This window comes from Macrobrachium rosenbergii, chromosome 29 (assembly GCF_040412425.1).
Source record: "Macrobrachium rosenbergii isolate ZJJX-2024 chromosome 29, ASM4041242v1, whole genome shotgun sequence".
Classification (NCBI taxonomy): Eukaryota; Metazoa; Arthropoda; class Malacostraca; order Decapoda; family Palaemonidae; genus Macrobrachium; species Macrobrachium rosenbergii.
Window position 1 is genome coordinate 21,229,584 of NC_089769.1, and position 22,448 is coordinate 21,252,031.

General features: G+C 39.1%; 1 protein-coding gene across 4 annotated transcripts in view; it reads right to left on the bottom strand.

Moving 5' to 3' along the window:
* LOC136854660 (uncharacterized) overlaps nucleotides 1–22,448 on the bottom strand; it is a 274,936-nt gene that overhangs the window by 95,109 nt on the left and 157,379 nt on the right. The window contains exon 1 of one of the 4 annotated variants that reach the window (XM_067131243.1): nucleotides 4,867–4,998. The exons of the other annotated variants lie outside the window; for them this stretch is intronic. The gene's annotated coding sequence lies outside the window, so the exon portion shown is untranslated. Of the gene's footprint in view, nucleotides 1–4,866; nucleotides 4,999–22,448 lie in introns of those variants that run through there. 4 annotated transcript variants of the gene reach the window in all.

The window sequence follows — 22,448 nt, forward strand, 5'->3', positions numbered from 1 at the left end:
CCACATGCCTCGCTCCCCCCCACCTCCCCTCCTACTCACATCAAGGAAAGACGGGGGAGGCCAGGCATAATTACCAACTAAGTGACGCGCTGTTCCATTCTCTTGCGCAATACGCTGTCACTAAAAGCCAACAAAGGTACCGGGTGGATCTAGTTACGGCCGTGGGACAAACAGACACAAGCCCTAGAATACAACAATTTGAGAGAACGTGGTCTGGTATTAATGCGATATCGCAGGGACGACAGCAACGTCGGTTTTCTTCCTTTTGTCAAATGCTTCCTGACTTTACTGTTTGTTTAAATCGGGAACGGGAAACATGGCAGGTTAGAGCGCAAATCTAACAAGTATTTGGTACCGTATAATTTTCATTTCCTGGTTAAGGTACCTAGGAAGTAAACTGCTACAAAGCGACGAAAGGAGGTTGCTGCCTTCACTATCCATGACATCTACTCTGTAGTTAAAGAAAGAAAGAGATGGGGAGCGAGAAAAGAGGCGGAGGTGGGGATAACACAATTGAATACATTTAACTCTCCATTAGCGCAGAGCGAATTTCTTGGTCAGATGCGACCTTGAACCTGCACTAGCTCGGTATCCAGGATCCATGATGTACAGTACCTGATGTGATACTTAACCTTTCACTGTGCAAGGTTCTTCGGATTATCCATCGCACTTACCCTGATTTTTGTGTTTGCCTACATTAAACACCTTGTTTCAAGAGACTTCGCCATAGCCTGCGTTTAAACTACTTTCCCTGGAGAAGTATATACCTTAGTTTTACCAGACCACTGAGCTGATAAACACTCTCCTAGGGCTGGCCCGAAGGATTAGACTTAATTTACGTGGCTAAGAACCAACTGGTTACTTAGCAACGGGACCTACAGCTTACTGTGGAATCCGAACCACATTATACCGAGAAATGAATTTCTATCACCAGAAACAAATTCCTCTAATTCTTCATTAGCCGGCAGGAGATTCGAACTCGGGCCTAGCGAGTGCTAGCCCACAACTCTACCGACTCGTCCAACGAGGAATCTTTCCCTGGAGAAAACACGTTTCAAAAGAAGCTAGAAGCAAACCAACTGAATTTCGACGATTATAGCGCAAACAACGACCAAACATGCAATTTATGGCGACAACACAACAACACTCTCCTAACATCATTCGAAAATGAAAGTTTTGTGATCTTATTTTCCTCCTTCTAATCTTTATACGGCTTCTTTTGTGAAATGAACCAACCACTCCCGAATACACGTTCAATGAAGTGTGACATTCAGCACCATATTGCTGGTTCACGGAGCATATTCAATGATTCTTTATCCCCGTTCTTGATCAACCACAGTGTCAATGACACCTGATATACAATCACTCATTTGTTATCTAAAATACACGTTCATTACTAATAAAAACTTTACAAGTGACTAGTGTATAAAAATTGTAGCTTCCCTTAACAAGAAGTTTCTCCGTGCCTTATAAGTCGGCATATTATAAGATAAAGTCAGCGAAGAAATCCTGACCTTCAAGTTGGAAGCTAATTTTCACCTTTCGAATGGATTCTTCAGTTCACTTATGGGAAGGACAACACCACGAGTGACAGCAGCAGCAACGCCCACTTACATAATATATATATAAAAAAATTATGTATAGTGTGCAGCTGACAATATGGCATGGTAAGTACCTATCTTTTACAGTGTATATATACATGTGTGTGTGTATATATATTACTTTTAAATGCATGACTTGTTTTATAATAACAAATATTAGGCCACAAATGCCGTTTAATATCACATTTACTATGCCTTGGGAATAACTTACGCTCGAGAAAAAGTGTAATTGATAATCGCTTCTGCTCAGGCCAGGAATCGAACGGCTGCCCAGTTTAAAAACAGCTATAGACAGTGACTCAGACCACCCGGCTATCAAGAGAGATATAAGCTGATATCGACTCTGCTGTACGTATGCCACTCCAATTCAGGTTCTGCATTTAGAATCAGAATCAATATCAGCCCACCTCCACCATGATATATGACTGGCAAATTTGTAACACTTGGCTAATTATGCTTTTACATTCCCAATACTAAGCCACAAAAATCGTTTGATAGCTTTTTCATACCTTCGGAATAACCTTCACCCAAGGGGAATTACACACACACACACATGTATATGTGAGTGTGCAAGTGTGCAGTGTGTGTTTGTGTATATGTACGCATCGCCGATCAAATCCCCATTGAGATAACAAAGCACGCAAAATAATGTGATTAAAATGGTGCCCCTTGGGAGTGCCGCTTTCCTTTCCATAATTCCTAGACAAAGCCGAGCGCGCGCAAGCGCAGATTGCGCACATCATTCAATTTCGCATTACCTTCCACAAATGGAACACAGCAAGGATTAAGCCACATCGATCAGAATCAGTTACGTCCTTTATTTTCCACACACACAGAGAAGAGAGAGAGAGAGAGAGAGAGAGAGAATATCTGATGAATGTTCCTACCATGTAGAGAAGTGAGTACGAAATGGGGGTCCTTCGCCTTCTAATAATGATGTGGTGGGGTATTCAGTTGGGTATGTAATTTATATATCTAGTAACTGTCTCTCTCATACGCTGGTTTCAACTCACAGAAGTGGACAGACCACCAGGTACCTGATTCACTGATGACGTCAACAGAGGCATCATGTGAGTTTATGAAACAGACCCATCAAGTTTCATTCTCTCATGGAATCGTGGAGCTCAGGGGTCCTGGTTATCCAAGGGGACTTGCTCACGTCCTTCCTGCAGAGGCCTGCAAGAGACAAGGTGCACCTTTTGGCCAACGTGCCTTCCACCCACTCCAACTTAGGCATTAGTCACTGAAGGATAATCTCTTATTTTTGCATGCAAGTCACTTGGTACTTGGTGTTACCTTTTCTACCACTTTTTGCATGCGTTCAGATTAAAATTATCTTATTTTTGTAAACAAGTTTATTGTTATTATTATTATTTTTTGGCATTGTGCTGGTGATGGGCTGATTTCGATTCTAAGTACAAAAACTTGAATTCAAAATGAAAACGTACACCAGAATCGAAACTAACCTTTATAACTGATTGCTAAGGGAGTTCATTCTCTGTCACCCTAGTTTTAAATAAAGACCCTAAGGTCCCTCAATTATGATACCGCCATTTATGGCAGTATGGGTATACTAGTAATAATAATAATCCACAATTATTTAACGCCGATTTTATCCCCGAAACATATTCACGGCACTGTCAGTATAACTGCAGTAATAATAAATATTAATAATACCGAAATTCACTGAAGCATGACAATATCAATAAATGACCGAATGGAAATGGAAAAAGACAAGCGAAGAAAGAAAAGATGGAAAATGCAAGATAAAAGAAAATGTAGGTTACATAACGGGAGAGATAAATAACGGGGCGTTCATAGGAACATGACACTTGGATTTTATGATATCCATTTTATCCCGCTGAAGAATACATGGAGCTTGCTTTTACACACACACACACACACACACACACACACACACACACACACACACACACACACACACAAACAAACAAACAAGCACATACCCAGTATTCGTGTCATGTGATTTAATAACCACTAGATTAGAACACGACATCAGACCACAAATACATACCCGACTGCATCTCTCTCTCTCTCTCTCTCTCTCTCTCTCTCTCTCTCTCTCTCTCTCTCTCATTAATAAAATTACCCTCTTTCATAACAATTTCTATCACACTGCATATTAAATATTCACTTTGAAAAAATGTGAATTCGGTCATTCAAACCATACTGCCTGATCTTAATTAATAATAATAATAATAATAATAATAATAATAATAATAATAATAATAATAATAATAATAATAATAATAATAATCGACTGAATTCCAGCTTAAACCAATAAGATTCTTCTATCTACCAAATTCTTTTTCGTCTTCAGCAAGTCATACCCTCAATCATTTTCTCTTTCTGAAAACATGGGATATGGCTGATGTTTATTTGCTGGGTTAAAGCCGCTGTTTCCACGAAATTTAATTTCCGCAAACTCATTTTTAAACATTCCGGGCAACCTCTAACGCAAATCCCTATACGACATTTATCATGGGTATTCTAATCTTAGAGAATTTTTTTTTTTTTAAACAAAACACTGCTTCCTTACCGACTGCACTCTGTCTATATACATCCAACGAGCATCAGCGTTTTTAAATAAAATTCCAAACCTTACGAAAACAAGAAAAAGGAAAATAAAGAGGGCTGAGTTACGAAAAACACAAGCTGAAGGATAATCCCAACAGATGGTAAGAAAGATTCACTAAACCTTGCAATGCAATAATTATAACTTCCACAAAAATAAAATCCTTCGATAAAACTAAAAATCTGGTGAAATTTTTTTTTTTCCTTTCTAGCTTCATCTATAACTTCTGACTGGTAAGATGTTTTCCCGAGGCGGCATGGCTACAATGTTCAGCTTAAACTTGCTTATACCTCTCGCACAGAGGCCCTTTGTGATCAAACCCTTAATAAATTCCTGGCTATGACGAATCCCTTTTCAACCATACCTCTTTAACAGTCAAAATGGAACAAAAAACCTTGTAAACCAACGCACTCACTCGCGTGATAAATAAGCGGATACAGTAAGAACAGAATGTACTTCATCAATAAAAACGGCAATAAAGAACAAGATTTAAGATCAAGGATTACTATCACAAAGAAAGACCAAAGAACTCGAAGCTCTAAGGAGCTTTAATTCACATGACTCTTCCAACGAACTCTTAGATCCAGTGCGCGGAGGAATAACGCTTTACGCTCTCCATTCTGCAAACCACGAGACCCCTCACAGGTGTACCTACAATCCTCCCCTTACCTGCTCATTTTCGACGAACACTTGTCGAGATGATTACCACTCTGAAAACATCTGTTCGGGCCACCAGCCAGCGCACTCGCCTCCTTTCATAGCACTGCGACCGAGCCCTCAATTCTCCAAGTAATGCTTGAGTACTGACATTTCTTAATCCTGCTTTTCTATAACAAGGGGCTCAACGTGCTCCTCAGACTCAATGTCATCTCTCATTAACCGGAGGGGAGGTGACTCGTCACTCGCTCGCCACTATGTAACAGGTTTCGGACGCTCACAGAATACCAATTACCCCGACCGGCTCTGCCTCCAGGAGCATTCTGGTGGCACTGTTTTTACTCAGCCTCGCATAACGCTTTTTATGTACTGTGCTGCGAGTGTGTGTGTGTGTGTGTGTGTCTGTGTACATGAGGCTACACACCTGTCTTCCTTCTATCTGTTTGTATGTCAGGTGTAGGTTACAGTCTGACCCTTGAAAATACATACAAGCATACACAGTCATTTGTTTTAACACCAGCAACTTTTTAATAACACGGAATGGTTCCCTAGAAAAAATAAGTTACCTGTATATACATATATATATATATATATATATATATATATATATATATATATATATATATATATATATATATATATATATATATATATATATATATATATATATATATATATATATATATATATATATATACAGGAAAAGACATTCATATACTGTAGTATATATGTACTATATATATAAAGTGTATATATACACACAATCATTTTTATACGCATTATATATAATGTCAAAACACAACTAATCAATAACCCATTCAGCTCCCATCCGCAAGTATTTTTCTCAAGAGAAATAGATACCAACAAACAGAAATGGAAAGAACACAAATGTGTAAAGAAATACGGAATATGTAACTAACGAGTAAACCCCCTGAAAAAATTCACCATAACCTAAAATCGGGAATATATATAGCACACGAGAGAGAGAGAGAGAGAGAGAGAGAGAGAGAGAGAGAGAGAGAGAGAGAGAGAGAGAGAGAGAGAGAGAGAGAGAGAGAGAGTATCAACTATATTTATACACGGAAAGGGTTGACGAACAAAAGACTTTCCTTCATTCCAAATTAAAGCTGCAATTTGCCTCATGAAGCAGAGCTAATCAAATCGCAGACAGGGGATCGGATGCTGTGCACACATACAAGCTCTAAATTTAGTCTACGCGAGAGACAGACAAACAGACAGAAAGAGAGATTGCCGTTTTCAGGTAGCTAATCAAGACGACTGATAACTTGCTCTGCAAGCAAATCAGTCTCTTCCGAGTCATCACACCCACGCCAAATTTTAAGCGGATCTTTCCATCACTGGAAAAGGAAACAAATTCAACAACGTTCCCACTACAAACTCGATCCTCCACGTTGGCGGAATTTCCTCAATCCAAAGAATAGCAACAAAACGTTTCCCGAACAAAACGTTTCATTGAAACGCCCACCATATCCCCCCGAATGCTTACACACTGGCAAGTTCTTCCCCAAGACAATAGGAAGTTATGCTGCCCCAATCCGAGCATAATGAAGCACCAATTAATCAGTGTACACAAACTCCTGCTTTGTCTTCACACATCGTCAGCCTTTCAAAAATAAGTCCCACTCACTCTCGCTTTTAATTTTCTGTAAAAAAAACTACTGAGGTGTTTATTTGCCTGTCCGTCCGCACTTTTTCTGTCCGCCCTCTGATCTTAAAAACTACTGAGGCTAGAGGGCTGCAAATTGGAACGTTGATAATCCACCCTCCAATCATCAAACATACCAAACTGCAGCCCTCTAGCCTGAGTAGTTTTTATTTTATTTAAGGTTAAAGTTAGCAATAATCGTACTTCTGGCACCGCTATACGTACCAACAACACAAGCCACCACCGGACCGTGGCTCACTTTCATGGGCCGTGGCTGAGACCTCTACCGGACCGTGGCTGAGTTACATGGGCCGCGGCTAAGAGCTTCATGGACAGTGGTTGAAAGTTTCATACAGCATTATACGCTGTACAGAAAACTTGCTTTATCTTCTTTTTCTTTCCCTATATTTTATAGGGCTTGATATAAGTATTATAAGTTGCCAGTTGCCCGTTCCACCAGCCTCTGCATTTTTAAAAGTACTGAAAAGTCGTGCGAATCATATTTCATTTTCGACTACGAACATCATAAAATTCTGTCGCTCACTCTCGAATCTATTTCGTCTGGTCAGCCATGAAGTCACTGGGAGAGAGAGAGAGAGAGAGAGAGAGAGAGAGAGAGAGAGAGAGAGAGAGAGAGAGAGATTCCAATTCCATTCCAGATTAAGTTCCATCAGCAGAGAGCGGATGGTCATGCGACCCACTCCAGCACCCCTTCCGCAATCCCTTGTAATTAAATCTTACCTTGACTACATTCATCTCCCATTCGGGACCAAAAACGAACGATGTGACATTTGCTCTCAACATTTCTCCCTAAAAACCAGAGCAGGAAGAGAATCCCAAAAGGTGGGCACCAGAAGGAGAGGAACAGTCACTGACTCTGTTATCCTCGGATTACAGATTTCAAAAACCTACAATAAACGACTCACATTCCAACTTTTTACTCTGTCAAGACTGTGCATACCACTTCGTATACAAATGGTCCTCTCGGTTTTGCAACTGCTCCTCTTTAATTTATGAGGGTACAGAATACTATGTCTATCACTCAACAACAGGTATTCGTGGCTGAGTTGTGTGACAGTGAATGTAAAACAAAATCATACTCTTTTTCAAAGCAATCATATGTTTTCACCAGTAGGATATCAGTTTCCGCTGATGTTGGACTGCTTTCATAGGCATGAGAAACAATTACAGATGTTATGCATTAGAATAACGTGATTTCGGCATTCTTTTTATCTTATGCCTGCATGTACTAATTTGCTTTCAACTGTCCCATTAGCTCAGATTCTCATTCTAAATGAAGTGAGATTTTTGTTTACCTTGTAGTTTGACTTTGGCCAGAGATTTCCTAAATAAATAAATAAAAAAAATAATAATAGTAATAATAATGAAGAAGAAGAAGAAGAAGAAGAAGAAGAAGAAGAAGAAGAAGAAGAAGAAGAAGAAGAAGAAGAAGAAGAAAGGAACTAAGCTAATGGGTAAATAAAGAAATTACAAAAAAAAAGCCTTGACCTTTGGGTGGAATTCTAAAAATAAACATAGGATAAGTGTAAAGACGGCAATTACAAGTAAAACGTTATCATAAAATATGACGTTCATCCGGCTGTCACAAATAAATGCTGGTGCAAAGACGCCTCCGGCACAGGCGTCCTCGTCCCACGAACACAGGCGACAGCGATGTCATAACACCAGCAAATAACACAAACCATTATTTTTGCGGAAATGCCAGCCACATGACTCAGTCATACCCTACAGGGCGACTCCTGTGGGTTGCTTGCAGGAAATCGCCCTATCTCAAAGCTGTCCTAAGTCTTGGTTTCCTGCAAAAGAAAACTGCTGTGCCGGCTTTGTCTGTCCGTCCGCAATTTTTCTGTCCGCTCTCAGATCTTAAAAAGTACTGAGGTTAGAGGGCTGCAAAATGGAATGTTGATCATCCACCCTCCAATCATCAACTATACCAAACTGAAGCCCTCTGGCCTCAGTAGTTTTTATTTGATCTAATGTTAAAGTTAGCCATAATCGTGCGTCTGGCAGCGATATACGAGAGGCCACCACCAGGCCGTGGTTAAAGTTTCATGGGCCGCGGGGCTCATACAGCATTATACCGAGACCACCGAAAGATAGATCTATTTTCGGTGGCCTTGATCATACCATGTACAGAAAACTCGATTGCGCCGAAGAAACCACGGCGCATTATTTACTTGTTTTCTTTACGGCGGGGTTAAAGAAAGGACTGAAACAGCCGACAAGTTGTCTCTGCAACTGTAAAATAAGGAAAGAGAGCCAATGAAAAAAATATTATGACAGTCCGTGACCCATCCTAAGTACGGTAATAACCAAAGGAAGAGAGATTAAAAGAACAAGTGCATGGGCACTTACTTGAGTGATGATAAACTTATTATCGGGTATATATATTACGTGATTCTTTGAAGTGAATACGGACATTTCTGCATGAAGACGGGAATGCGGTCAATGGCTGGCCCAAGAGGAAAATGAAAAATGTAGCATCAGTGGACGATAGCAAGCAAATATCGGTATTTATAAATATAATGAAAGTAAATTTTCAAAAATAACTTGAAAACAAAGTGAAGCAATATTAAAAGATCCATCGAACAGAATGAGACTCGAATCAAAATTCCAGCAACTCCTAAAAATGGAATGAAAACAAGATTTTAAAAAAATCTTTAGAACAGACAAAGTAAAATTCAAATAGCAGCCTCTTAAAATAAGATACAAACAAGAAGCTGCAAGCAAATTTTAAAAAAATTGCCGCAATAAAAAACGGACGAGAGCAAAATTCCTGAACAACAGTGAAACTGGTTGAAAGCTAGACATACAAAATGCATCACTCAACTGACCGAAGTTAAAAACTCGTAACAAATAGGCCATGAAATGGACTGCAAGCAAAGTCTGAGAAGCAGCATCAAGAAAACAGGTCGAAGCAGCGACCTTACAACGAAGTCGAAGCCTCTCAAAATGACTCTCAGGGGATGCTGGCAAGAGAATTAGATATGACATCTTACAATCATACTTAGCCCACACTATGTCGTCATTCCGCGAACGTTACCGTTCACTTCCACCGAGGATCTGTGGTCATTACGATTTCCAGATTTCTTGTCATTTAAGCGAAAGTTTTTGCACCTTTTCCCAGTATAATGAACTTTTATACATTTATATTTTCTTTGTAAAATAGTTATAATAACTAAAATTGGAACACGCCATCTTACAAACGCCAGTTACACCACAATACGTGCTGTCTGGATAAAAATTATGAGAAAAGACAAAAAGTGAGCAACGGAGAGAGAGAGAGAGAGAGAGAGAGAGAGAGAGAGAGAGAGAGAGGCATGGCATAAGGAATTATGTTACAAAGGCAAAACCTTTTTGAAGGCGGAGGGTCATGTCGAAGTTTTCCAAGAAACGGAAGAAGAACCCACCTGCTGTAAAACTATCCAGTGCGTCCCTTAACCTCGTTGTGTACGTTACTGGTTCAAATTGTGAAGGAATGTGATGGTGATGATGGAGAACACGGAGCTATGCACGAGACCTAGCACAAAAGATCACACCCATCAAAATGCGATGAACATTTCTGAACGTGGTAACCAAGTACTTCAATTCAGGGAACTCCCTCCAAAATTTACCGTGAAAATGGGGTTTCACTTAAGATCTTGTTCATCTCTTGACTACCTGACTTTTTATATATATATATAAAAGATGAAATTCAACTATTGGTTAAACGATGAGCAAACAAGAATAGCAAGACTTAACTCTAGTTGGAAATGATAAAATTCACTCGTTTTAGCTGAAACTCATCACGTGGTTCGAAAGAGATTCTGATCAGATACGGGGTAAGAGAATATATATATAAAAAAACTCAAATCCAACATATTTCGGTACAGGCCAATCAGGCTCTTTCATGGTTAACCTGCTACGCCATCTCATAATACTAGCTCACTCCATCAATCAACCTAATGATTCCACAACAGAGGCAGCAGCCTTTGAATCGAGAGCTCCCCCGCTCCCCCCCGCCAGGCGAGTCATCCTGCGCCCGGCCAAACCAAACAAAATAAATGTCTGTGCTGTCAGTGAATTCCCCACATGCGAGTGATTTACAACAATACGGATCTGATGGGCGAACGCAGATAACAAAGTCCCGGGGCTTTCACGGCTCTGAGCTGTAGTCTTCTTCCAGCGTGGTGTACACGGCTGCGGTTATATGCCAAATTGGATGGCATAGCCGTCTCTTAATGCCAGCATAGCTGAGTGTGTCGTTATGTGAATTTATGTATGGGCTGAGTGAAATGACCTTTTACATTTATAAACGCCACTAAGAAAGATACGCTCTGTGGGGTTAAGAGTAAGCCCTCTTACTTGCTTACATTTCTAATAAGTTGCAATCACCAGTTTGAATGAACAATTTTTTTTTGTCTGTACATACACACATCATACAAACACACAAAACACAAAAACACACACACAAACGTATAAAGTATATACATACATGCATATATATATATATATATATATATATATATATATATATATATATATATATATATATATATATATATATATATATGCGTGTGTGTGTCTACACTCAACTGCAATTACCGACACGTGTTCCTTCCCCATAATGAAGGCGACACCTTCGTTTCATCATTCTGACCAGAATCCCACATCTCATCCAGACCACTCTTCTTAAAAGCCGAAATCACCGACAGCGGCCACTAGGTGCCTAGGGCAGCCTCCACGGAGGCCGCACCGAAGGGCGCAAGGAACAAACCACCGCCGCCGAATCCATTACCTTAAAAGCGTTTCCGTTCTTGACGACATCAAGCAATATCAAGGACATCCTTAAGATTCGGGCCACGGACCATACTCATCAACAAAAAGCTTTGCGCGAACAACATCCTCATGCCGAGCGAGTCGCTTCGGTGTTTATCTGCGAATGTTGTTTTCCAACATGAAGCGATTCGCAAACTGGTGGTCTAGGCCATTTTTTTTTTCAGTTAAGACAGTCCGACATTTACCAAAGGAACCCCCTGATTATCGTGGACTACGAATTGCGTCACATCAAGGCAACATACCTCGCAGTTACAGGGTAAAGTAGTTATGTAACTGATGTGCACAAGAGGAAAGTGCTCCTTACAGTATCTTAACAATGCGGCTTATCAAATTACATAGTACCGGTATAAGAAATGTAATTTAATATAGCTTCACAAACATGCTCTCTCTTCTCATACATATATTTCGTCACTTACTAATTTTTCGTAGTCTTAAAGTTTTAGCTTTGCGGGCTTATAAAAATAAACAATTCATGAAACACCAGTAGCACGGTGCATGCATGGAGCTGGTACCAAAAACAGTCCTATATAATCATAAAAATACAGAATTTATAATTCAGTCCAGAGTGAGAAAGAGAGAGAGTTTCAACGCATTTAAAAACAGAACTATGACATGAATAAATGGAATGTAATTTCACAAGACATCCTGACACGACAAAAGCCTAAATCACCACAAAAGAACCGATTCCGATAATGCCCATACAAAAGAACGTTGGATACAGACAGTTCGAGTGACCGAGTTCTCGACTGTCAGAACGACGCAGACCTCACTGTGATGAACGCATGGCAGTATCGGGCTTCAAACTGCCTTTCTTACTAACGTTAGCATAAAAAATGTCGAAAGCTCGCATGAGACACAAACGACAAACTGACATCAGATCAACTAACTGGTGACAGTTAATTCGCTCACAACTAAATACAGAGTTGGTCTGATCTGTTTTAACAATAATCAGAGACGCAGCATCATTTGCGACTGATCGCATTTCAAAGTCTGCTTCAAGGAAGGCAAAAGGGGAGAGAGAGAGTCAGAAACGTCGTCAGGGCAAATGAATGAACCTTGCATTATTTCACCACTGACAATACAAAACGAAATATAAGAATTTATACCACAAAAAGACAAACACTGCGCATCTAAGACAGCTATATTAAATAATAACGACAAAAGCAAAAGCAATACTACTATCATGATGATGAAGCAAAAAAAAAAAATGCTGTAATCGTTTCTTACGGTATTGTCTCACAAGGAAATCAAAACGATAATATACAAGAACCCCCAAAATTAAATTAATTATATATATATATATATATATATATATATATATATATATATATATATATATATATATATATATATATATATATATACATACACACACAGTGTAAGACGTAATCCCTCTGATTGGAAATGTTGGCAACATAACTCTCGGTGGTCGATCGATTGCACAACACACTGTAAAACAGCAGCCAGTTCTCCGTTGTTTACCTTTTTCTTCTTCTTCTTCTTTGCTCTCTATATTTTCCAATCCTCCATGGCTCCCAGTTAGCTATGACTTATCCTCCACACAAGAGGTGGTCCTCTCTCTCTCTCTCTCTCTCTCTCTCTCTCTCTCTCTCTCTCTCTGGTCGACGTAACTAGGAAGATACAGACATGTGTAATGGAACAACAAAGGGAGAAATGACAAAAAAACCAAAGTGCCAATACACCCTGTTCCAAGGCAAGCATGTTTGCACGGAGTTAAGCGAGCTGATTGCATGAAATAGAATAACATTAAATATTTGTAACACTTGACACCTGATACCTTTGCAATTGTCGTTGCATCACTTATACAGTTTCTCTCTTAATTGGGATATAATGACACATTATAATAAATAATATATATATACTGTATATGTATATATATAAGTACATATATTTTTATTATATAAATATTTTTATTATAATATAAATATATATATGCACTTAAGTATATGTATTATGTATATCTATCTATCTTTCTATATACAAGCATATACATATGTGTATATGTGTATATATATATATATATATATATATATATATATATATATATATATATATATATATATATATATATATATATAAAGTGCGCTTTTTTTCGCTAGCAGTCAGCTTATTTGCATAAATCTGGGCTGCGACGGAGACGACACAGCCGCGACCGCATTGAAACGAAAAGTTATTCCGCCATAATGACCCTCTGGAAGCACTGGCCAAAAACATGGCGTCAAGACAGAGAACGTGATTTGCTTCTTGAACTTAACCTGACCAGCACTGATACTACCTATAAATAACAATACAATAAAAATATAAATCATAAATAATAAAGGCATGATTACTATATATCTCTTATCGTTCATGAGAAGTAACAGGAGTCTTATATATCAACTAAATCTGTGAACACTGAATTATGTGTGAATTAGTGTACATGCGAATGAAAATAAATCTTGTGGAGAGTAAACAAACAAATCATGTACTGGTCTGAAAACATATTTCATAAAGAATGTCATCCCACATGTCCCTGAGCATCGCTGTAACGCAACAATCTTGAACATAAATAATTCAGTTACAGCCAGGCTCTCCTGAGAGAGAGAGAGAGAGAGAGAGAGAGAGAGAGAGAGAGAGAGAGAGAGAGCAGCAGCAGCAGCAGCGCTGCAGTTCCACCGCATCGACGATGTCAACTGAAAAGTTCGCCAACCAGTCTTTAATGAAATAAGGAGCGAGAAATAGGAGCAGAAGAAAAAAGAACGACAGAGTGAAAGTTAAAAGAATGAGGTGAAGTGACACAGCATTTCCTTCATCATCAAAATGTAACTTGAACATCAATGACACTTCAACTGGTAGCCTGACACTGGCTGGGGCCGTGTTGCTCTCATCTCTTAATGTCTTTTATTCAGTTCATATAAATAATGATATACCCGGAGTTATTCTCCACTTATCTTACACAGGTCACAAACTCATTATATACATATCACAGACAAGTTGGAAACAGGTCAACGACCGTAAGTGAAACTATCACTTTGGCAAATGCTGAATAGTCGTATGTTGCACTGGTTAGGACTACCAACGAGTTCTTGACTTATATTCAAACTATCCGTGATGTGTGTGTGTGTGTGTCTGATAAGTTTCTAACGTATGTTCATGAGATGTTTTACAGTAGTGTGAACGCAACCTAAGACGGGCATAAAAACGCAAATCTTACACTGTTATGGTGACACGAAATAAGTAAAAAATATACTTCTCTGGGGTAGATTGTTGTAAATCTCCTATTTATCTAGATTCTAGACAGATGAGCGATCTTTTAATATCTGGCACCATAAAGTAATGTAGTTCTTACCTCACTAAGAGATGTCATACTTCCAAGATGAAAGATAAACACAGTTTGTAAATATATTTTCTGTGTTCCAATATTCCATCCCATTCTTCCTGGAATGGGAATTAAGTATACAGCCAGGCAATAAGGTAGAGCTATTCATATAACAATATCTGTAGAGGAGCCAGAGAAGGCAACATTAATGCGGAGTTACAAGAGTAGATAAGGATGGAAATTATGATTAAGAGAGCGGGAACACTGACGCTACTGCTACTAGTGAAAGCCGCTTAGATTCGCATGGGAAATCTAGGGCAATCACATTATACTTTTCATCTTTCACAAAAGTATTAATCACTACTGTTTTTTTTGTTCTTGCCTCTGTGGAAAAGCAGGAGCCCAAAACTGGATAAGAACATATTGTTGCGTTTCTTGTCTCTTGACAATCTCAACGATTCCTTGTATTTAAAACCTTTATTTAAGGAAGAGTTTAACGAACATACATAGGTACCACCTTCATTGTACCATGAACTCTCAAAATAAATCGGCAAAAACTAACTGGCATTATATATAAATTCATGCATAAGCAACCATTTTATTATAATGAAAAGAAGACAAAACAGTTTCAAATAAAGAATCCATCAAAAAGTAATACGTCAAAGATAGCTCAAATTTTGCAATGCCTTCCAAAGAAGCTGCTTTTGGCCATCCGAAGCAAAGCGATAACCAACTCAAATCCTTAATTAAAGTCGCTGCAACTATATACTACGTCACATGATTCACCCTGTGCAGGTCTTGCAAAATTTCTCTCCCACATTCTTCTCGGTCATCTCATCCACGGGCTTCAAGAAGGGATCCATTCATTAGTCATTAAGTATGCGTTGCGACACCAAATGGCTCTTCATCATGAACTCTCGGTGCAAGTCCAACTGAACTATAAGCACATGTGGTATTTACAATATTCGTCTATAAACACAAAACTTTCTCGAGCGAGATCATTCTAAGATCATACAAAATTCATATGTAATAATAATAATAATAATAATAATAATAATAATAATAATAATAATAATAATAATAATAATAATAATAATTTGTCTTGGCCCTATGCAAAGTAACCTAAGTATGTTTACATATTCAGTAACAAAGACCTCGGTATTTCTTTCCTGGCATTTTAACCTACATTCACACATGTGAAAGTAAAGGAAAACTTCTCACATTCTTAATAAACACGAGGCCTGGGATGGGCGTTGCAATCATTTTAATTAGTTTTCTCATTAAAAGCAAACAAAACAATTTTCAATTAAAGGCCGCCTTCCTAAGCAGGTCACAACTACGGAACCCTCATGGCGTTGCCAACTTTAAGGAGAATTGCGCAAAGTTCATTAATTTCTTCTACCACAGATTCACCATTTGAGAGGGTCTTTCTGACAGCACGTAATGAGAGCACAAAGACACCTTGGGTAACGTAAATGTCAACTAATGACCTGGCTATTTTCAAGTCTTCGAATGCTCTCTCATTTCGTGTATTATGAACATGAGCGTTTCAGGACAATAAATCGTGATGGGTGACTAATGATAACTTTCATATGAAAACTGTGAAGTGACGTTATCTAACGCTACGAACACACCACGCCACTTATTGTACACTTGGTACTGGTTAATTTTTAGCGGTTTTCTGCTTGGAAGCTACGTAGATACAACATAAATGTGTGTGTGTGTGTACCACGTGGTTGACTGCAATTTTATATCTACGAAAATATATTAATACGTTCTAGACTAAATTACAACAACAACAACAACAAAATAATATGCAGCCACGAACAATGGAATGTTTCATGAAGGCGAAATGGAATTTGAAAATTCTGACAAAATTTTAGGATTTCAAAGTTCAAAAACAAGTCATATGTTGTATCAGAAACGGTCCCCAAGGAAAACTATTTTTCCCCCACAAAATCCAATGAAATTGTTGTGATTTACATTTTCAAAGAAATCTGTGCCTTGTTGTCTTCAGTTTCAGTATACCGTCTCTAAACCGGTCTGAATTCGAGCTTACACGGATTTACATAATAACTATTCTTTTCTATTTTTTGAGGACATTTTTCTTTCCATGGAAGATGAAATGACACAAATAGGACCCTCTTTCTCATATGATCTATTGGATGACATAACACTTGGTGATGCGAGGGTTTGCGTCAGGAAACACCCGTTCCAGACTATTAATAAATCTCGTCATGACAATACCATTCTTATTCCCCTATAAAATATTCACGCTAATGAAACAGGTTCGAATATTCTGAAGATAACGCTTTTTCTACAGAAGTCGATGGGACTGGATGCCCAGTGCTCGTATCTACCCTGGCCCTAAATGTGATTTATATGTATATATATAGGTTTTGCTCAAACTGTACTTACTTCAATATTAAAGCCCAGTGCTTATGACAGGGGTTGTTCCACTATATGACTCAACCCTTTTGGGCGCCCAGTATATGTATCTTTTACTGATGCTGCTACGCCTCTCACAGGACGGGGGAGGGGGTGTCCAAAGAACTAGACTCTCATGAGGCACAATTCCAATTCCATTTCCCAATCCCTGAAAAACAGAGAGGGTGGGGAGCAGCTGACCAGAATGATGCGATAAACCAACCTCTTGAAAGATGAGCATTCCAAGTGACGTTTAAAGAACTAGCGAGGATGCCCATAGACCAGTGGTAAAAAAATCTGTTCTCCAGTTTTGTTCACATTTTTATTATGCGATTTTCTTTGCCGGTAAATATGTTAGTACATCACCTACTGTAACGTACGTAACGAAATTCTCTATAAACAAAAAGGTGCGTAAATCTTTGAAACAAGTACATGCAACATCCAGATAAAGATGTGCCACACACACAGCAATAAGAATCCAAAGCATTTCATTTAAAAGTGAGCAACTTCAGGCTTGGAACGGAGAGTCTGTTCTGTTGAAGCGCACATCAACTCTGACCTTCTTTCCCCGATACCCAATGCCAAAGGTTTGATTACAAAAGCATCAAGGAACCGTTCAAGTTATCGGTTTAGATTATGGGTTCATGTCAATAGCGCTCTCTCTCTCTCTCTCTCTCTCTCTCTCTCTCTCTCAGCTAAACAGCATCCAACCTTCCCAATGGAATCTGCTGGCTTCGCGTACATATAAACATATACATTCACACTCTCTCTCTCTCTCTCACACACACACACACACACATAGCCCTCGTCCTTTTAAAAGCTCTCTCTCTCTCTCTCTATCACTCTCTCAGCTAAACAGCATCCAACCTTCCCAATGGAATCTGCTGGCTTCGCGTACATATAAACATATACATTCTCTCTCTCTCTCTCTCTCTCTCTCTCTCTCTCTCTCTCTCTCTCTCTCTCTCTCTCTCTCACACACACACAAACAGTCCTCGTCCTTTTAAAAGAATAAAAAAAAGACTTATCTGTCTGGATAAAAAGATTTAAAATCAAGACTTAGCAGATGCAGGCCTGTCGGCGCCACCAAATTACAAGTGCTGACCCTTCCCAGACGTAATCTCTCTCTCTCTCTCTCTCTGTAATATTATGCATTATAATTTAATCCCCCAAGATTACTCTTACATACCAGATTAACTGAATATCATTTTATCTCTGTTTTATGTGGCTCCTCAGTCTGATTCCGCTTAGCATGATATATTTTTTCTTATCCCTTGAATTCCTAATATTTTAATGATGAAACAGGGTATTGCTTTGTTATAAAACAGGAATAGTTCGCCCAGTTACCTTTCTGTTCCCCCAATTCTCTTGTGGCAACTAATGCATGTATATAAAACAAAATGAAGTATCTAAAACCCACCTGCAATCATGAAAATTATCTGGGCACTTACATTAATTTACTGGGTTCTCATGTTTCACAGTAACCCATTAACGCTGACACTAGACTCCCAAGGACTTCTACAAGTTTTCAAACACTAATTTTTGGGGTGAGGTTGACAGCCCCAGAACCCATCAAGAGTCATAAAATAATCAGAAAAAAATTTACAGGTCTATTTAGTATCAAGACCTGGCGAGACATTGCCATTGGTCTTTGTGTGTGTGTGTGTGTGTGTGTGTGTGTGTGTGTGTGTGTGTGTGTGTGTGTGTGTGTGTGTGTGTGTGTGTGTAATAAAAGAAGTGACAGAAGGTGAGCAAGGAATTCTGTTAGAATAAGTTGCTCAACAAGGGAGTAAAAGCAGAGTTAAAAATTAATGGATTTCACGTTGAAAGATGCAAATGGAGAAATGCCATCTGAAGTAAATGGATTCCTGGGTCGATCGAGTGGGTGTGATGACCATTTGCTGAATGAGGAAGACAGAAGAGAGGCAAGGCTGTATGAATGACAGAATGAATCATGAAATTCAGGCCCTAACGCCAAACACTCGGGCACTTTCAGCCCTTCAATACTTAAGAACTGAAAAAGAGCTGGAATGGTTTGACAGCGAGGTAGTCATAATTAATGAGGTGAAATATAAGGATCTAATGGTGAAACTGGGAGAAAGGCCAAAAACTGAACAAAAATTTGAAGTTAAGAGAGACTGGACGGCAAGACGGATGAAAGGAAGCAGGACTGGAGGCAAAAGAAAGACTGAAGAGTGGGCAGGCTACAGCTAGGAGCCACGACGCTGCAAACACCCTTCAGTGACGCCTTCAGAGCACCGCCTGAAGTTCACTGATGGCATCAGTGGAGAGTAAACGTGACCAAGAGTATGGTTATGAAGGTTAAGTGTATCTTAGTTTAACCAGACCACTGAGCTGGTTAACAGCTCTCCTAGGGCTGGCCCGAAGGATTAGATTTATTTTATGTGGCTAAGAACCAACTGGTTACCTAGCAACGGGACCTACAGCTTGTTGTGGAATCCGAACCAAATTATGACATTTCTATCACCAGAAATAAATTCCTCTAATTCTTCATTGGCCGCTCGGAGAGTCGAACGCTGGGCCAACAGCGTGCTAGCCGAAAGCTCTACCCACCTCCAATGAAGAACTAAGGCAAATGGAACCAGAAAGATGAAGAGTGAATGCTGGTATGCATCACGAAAGAATGGAAGCAATAGATTCTTATTAGTAACCTAGTCATTCGGGGGGTTGGGGTGCTGGTGGGGGAGGGGGTGGGGGAGGGGGAGCGCCGCAAGCCAGTCGAACTAAGTGCTGGTCCAAAACGCGGATAAGCAGGAAAGCTCGAGAGCGGCAGGGCATCCTTCCATAAGATATCTGCTAAAAAACTAATATTAAAATATCTGTTCAAGATAAAAACGGCTGGAGGGAGCTCATTAAAAACAACTACTCCATCTAGGTCACAAACTAGGTGAAGCAATAAAGGCAGCAAGATATGAACACAAATTGGGGGGTAAACAAAGAATTTCTATAGCAGCAAAGGTTGAAAGTAAAGTGTGGCTGCTGAATTCAAATGAACGAAGGTGGAAAAAGTAGAGACGCACCCTGGTACAAATAAAAGTGAAACGGCAAGAAATGTAGATATGTAAAAGTTCTGGTCATTGTAAGAGAAAGGTTATAAGGAAAGAATGGTCAATGACAGGTTGGTGAAAAGAGAATAAAATTCGGAAGTGCTGGGAGGAATGAAAGGAAGACGTAGAAAAGGATGAATACGTGGAATGAAAGAGGTATTAGAAAGGAGGGATCCTGAGAGCAAGAGTGTGCGGGCAAGACAGGTGAGGCGTAGTGTGTACAGTGAGCCTCCTGTCTAAGTGCATGAAGCGGTCAGTGCTGAGGAAGATTAATGTTCATCTTTATCATTTTTGCTCGTCTTTTCCATTTTTGGAAGCCGCACACTTGAAGGAAACGGACTGTAGATAAAAAAGAAATGAATATACATATATCTATATATATTATACACACACACACACACACATACATACATATATATATATATATATATATATATATATATATATATATATATATATATATATATATATACCTATTTATAAGTAATTCTAATAGCCACAATTACATATGTGTCTGGTAAAAGTGACCCATACATTCTACACTTATATATATATATATATATATATATATATATATATATATATATATATATATATATATATATATATATATATTAATTGAGAATTGGATCAGATTGCAAATCAAAAAAAGACTGTGAAATCTGCAATACAGCAGTTCTCAGCAGAGAGCAGGCCGTCTCCAAAACCCGAATACCGATACGCAGCCGGCAATGAAGCAGAGAAACCAGTGCTGATTCCTATCTTTGTGTGGGTTAACAGGATACATCAAAAACATTTGATCAGAATTCAGTTGAAATGATCTGATATGGTTATTACATGACCTCCAGGTTTCAAATTCTGCGACTCCAAATTTCCCTTAAATGGTGATCATCGCTAGATGTATCCTAAGTGTCAGGTAATTCTATTTTACCGTGTTGATTTTTTCCTGATGACATACAGACATGGCTGAAAACTTAAAATCCTTTCAAACTCGTTGACGGAGGCAGAAATAAATTTCAAATTAAGCGCGACTCTTGTCGATCAGATCACCCCGCGGGCTGTCTTTCGAAAGTAATTTCCAGTGAACTATCTGATGAAGACAAAAAGCCCATCATCCTTCTCCGTCCTAATTAAGCGTTGCGCCAGAAGCATCATCTCCAAATAGCACTTCATGTGATGGAGCAACAGGGCATGAAATAACATTTTCATTCATTCCACCAGGAGAGGCAAAACTGTTGTTGCAACTCGTATCATAATCTTAATGACGACGGCAAGAACAGCTTTCCCCTTGCTGGCTTGAAGGAGCATCATCAATCAACGCGGTGTTCGCTCCCGAGATAAACAAAGGGACCCGGATGAGATTCCACCGACTTGTGTTGTTAATCCCCATGGCCACTGTTCTCTAGTCTCTTGCTCGGATGTTTGTCTTGTATGTCTCACAAGTAAGGAAGGACCATCACGGAATCGCTGAGAGAGAGAGAGAGAGAGAGAGAGAGAGAGAGAGAGAGAGAGAGAGAGAGAGAGAGAGAGAGAGAGAGATTGACTGATGACGAAGGCAGTAACGGGTTCAATGTCGACTATCAAATTTTCAAGGTCATTCCTAAACGAGTGAGGCAACTTTCTTTCTACTGTCTTCAGTTCACCTGGGCATGGAACCAATGCGGTAGTGGGCTTCGATTTAGAGGCCATCAAAATCCCAGAGGTTCTAAACAAACAGACTGCAAAACATATGAAGGTTGAAACGTACAGGTAGCTCGTCAACTTTCCGTCCGTCGACAATCTTTAATCATTCATAACTGATCCATCATTGCTATATGCCTATCTACTTTTCTAAGTTAAACTCTACGTCTCGTTATTTTTCATGAAAATGTAGATTTTTTATATTACATATTACCAGGACTACTGGATATCACTGCCCACCAGTCTGTATAAAACCATGCTGTTGTGTTGACAGTAAATTTAAGGAACAGAAGTCTTGCAATTACAGTCTTCCTGATATATGATACTCAGTACTTGGCAAAGAAATTAATGATCATGTGGAAAATCTCGCGATAAACGCCACTCTTGTTGTTTCCCATCCATCCGTAGATATCCCAGGGGATGGACATGAAAGAATCTCCGATAAGAGTAAAAGATGCGGGAAGATATAAAATATGAAAAACATATCACACTCATACGTTTGCAGCAGGAATATTTCTCATTCCGGTTACGTTCAATGAACTTTGGAAATAACAGTGTTATAAATGCAGACATGAGCGAAATATTTATCTACTTA